The 2,525-nt window shown below is 50.2% G+C and overlaps 1 pseudogene across 1 annotated transcript in view; it reads left to right on the top strand.

Moving 5' to 3' along the window:
* The first annotated feature begins 2,033 nt into the window (after positions 1–2,033).
* Positions 2,034–2,525, top strand: part of LOC310709778 — a 2,729-nt pseudogene continuing 2,237 nt past the window's right edge. The window contains exon 1 of the transcript in view: positions 2,034–2,047. The product of the transcript in view is annotated as an uncharacterized misc_RNA (transcript). The remainder of the gene's footprint in view (positions 2,048–2,525) is intronic.

The raw sequence follows: 2,525 nt of genomic DNA, 5'->3' as shown, positions 1-2,525 counted from the left end.
CAGCCAAACAGGAGGAGCCTTGGAGCTCATAGATACCTACACGTGCAGAAATAATCTTGCACTAATGCTGATTATTCCTTGTAGGAGAAGCCCGGGGGGAGGTGGCAACACGAGCACATGCCTTTTCTGCAATGGCTCCTTGCTTGTGGAATGCTCTCTCCAGTGAGGCTCGCCTGTTGCCTCCATTACATATATTTACATACCGTCCAACTTTCGGGGACGGGAAAACAGGACATCCACCCGCTCTCCTGTCGTCGTCCCCCCACCGCGCTCTCTTTCTCCGCCCCGCCCCCCTACACCCGAACCACGCCCCTCCAGCTCATGCCGTTCCAAAGCCTCCCTCCTGCTCTCTTTGAATCTGCCTCCTCCGATGTGAACGACGGAACCCTCAGCCAATCAGCGGAGTACACATCCTCCCAGCCGCTCCTCCCTTTCGTTGGAAGCAATGTAGCCGGGGGCGTACCATGAACGGAATGGGAAGGGGGGTGAGAGAAAGAAGGAGAGGAAAGCAGCTGAGCTTTCGCTCCACTTATTTCCCCCGAAGTTCGAATCTCCGTGATTTGCCGTACCGCTTCCTAGGCGCGAAAGGAGCGAGGTAATCGGACGCCGGGGTGCTCCGTGAACGGCTGTCGTGATAAATGGTACGTTCCGCAGCTCCGGGCGGAAGTGGGTCTCTCCTTGGACCTTGGCGTGCGGAAGGTGGCGGCGGAATAATGGCGGTCCCGGGTAAGGAGCGGCGCTGAGGTGGCGGCGTCGGCGTGGGGAAGGGGCTGTGGCCCTGTCGAAAGGGCGGCTTCTCTTCGCGCTTGCGGAGGGGCTGGACACCGAGGGGCGCAGGGTTCTCCTCAGGGAGGCCTCCGGAGGGGCCTTGGCACGGTCGCAAGGGCCGCTATGGCGCTTTGCCGTTAGGCTTGCGACCCTCTCATTGTCCCCAATACACACACGGGGGTGGGCAAGGCCGGTGAGGAGACTGCAGCGCTCCCTTGCCTTCCTATAAGCAGGTAGAAATGCAGCCGGTGAAGTTGGGTGGTAGGAAATAAGATATTCCCCTGCCGGATTTCTGCCTGTCGAAGACGAAAGGAGCCTTGCAGGGAAGCAGCCGGCTCGCGTTGAAATGCAACCAAAGGGCTCTCTCTCCTCTCCCCCAATCCTGGATAATTTCTGTGCTGCAGCATAGAATGCATGCTCTCGGAGGTCTACACTGGTGGCCCATCTGCCACATGGCCGAGCCCAAGGTGTTAACTATGGGTATATGAAGCCCTTTACAACTTGGGGGCAGTTTGCCTTACCGGATCGCCCTCACCCATTTCGCAACAGCTTCAAGCAGATGAACTGGCGCTTTTATTACAGATGCCACATTATAGCTGCACTGCATCTGGGTGGCTTTAGTGTGGTGGCACTGACATTTTGGTCAGCTGAGCAAGGGACCTTGCTTCTCTTAACCTCCCTCGCCACAGACTGGTAGAAAACAATGGCAAGATGAAACTGTCATTACATGTACACATACACAAATATCATACAGTTTTAGAGAACACATAAACCCTTATACATTAAAAAGGTCAAGGTTGATAAAAAGGAATGTAAGGCGCAATCATGATATGTGCATCAAATTGTTTTGTTGATTGCACAGTTTGGTGGCCATGTGGTGGGGCCTTCTATCTAAGGTGTCTGAATATAGCTAGGTAGATGGCATAATCACCAGCTTCAGTAAAGAAAGCTATTCAGAAGGCTATATTCTCAAGGGAGACATTAATGAAACACCTATTAAGGTTCCTACCTCTTTTTTCTTTATTTCCAGGTTATCTCACCATTTTCATTTTGGCCTTAATATTTGTGGCCAGCTTACAGGCTCTGACTCCTAGCCATTATCTCACAAAACATGATCTTCAGAGGCTACGAGCTTCCTTGGAGCGTCCCTTTACTGATCTGGAAGGAAGTTATTACTCCATTGTAGGACTGAACAAATTAGGAGGGCAAGTGGCTGATGAAAAGGTAATAATATGTCATTGTGGAGTTCAGAAAGTTATCAGGCTATGAAGAATGAGCTGTAAGTATCTGTACATCGGTAAACCAGCATAGAATCTGTTTAACTCTGGCAGGTAATAGTTGCTTGGTTTGCTAAAGACATTCTCTGCTGCCTGTGCATTTGCAGAGCTCCTGAATCACAGTGCTATGTGGTAATATCAGGAACATATCCTGTTTTATGTAAAGCAAGGATGGGAAATGTAACACAAGTCTGTGGTTGTGATTTTCTCTTTGTGTGACATGAATAGAGCAGAGATTGGCAGATAACCACAAAAGAGACAGATTGAGAGAGAGAGAACTAAAACAGACAGTTGCCATAATGCTGCTTTAGAAATACAGTGCAGTATTATGATTGCTGCTCACCTTGGTTTGTTCCCTCTTCCAGAAGGAGAGGGTGTGTGTATAATGCCTTGGGTCCAAAGATACCCTTTTGCACGCAGAAAGCCTCTTCCTTGGAAAAGAGTTCTCTGACAAAAGCAGCAAAAACTTGTTCCATTTGA

The sequence above is a fragment of the Podarcis liolepis genome (genome assembly GCF_965112155.1).
Source record: "Podarcis liolepis genome assembly, chromosome: 6".
NCBI classification, from domain to species: Eukaryota; Metazoa; Chordata; class Lepidosauria; order Squamata; family Lacertidae; genus Podarcis; species Podarcis liolepis.
This window is presented reverse-complemented; position numbering and strand designations above follow the sequence as displayed.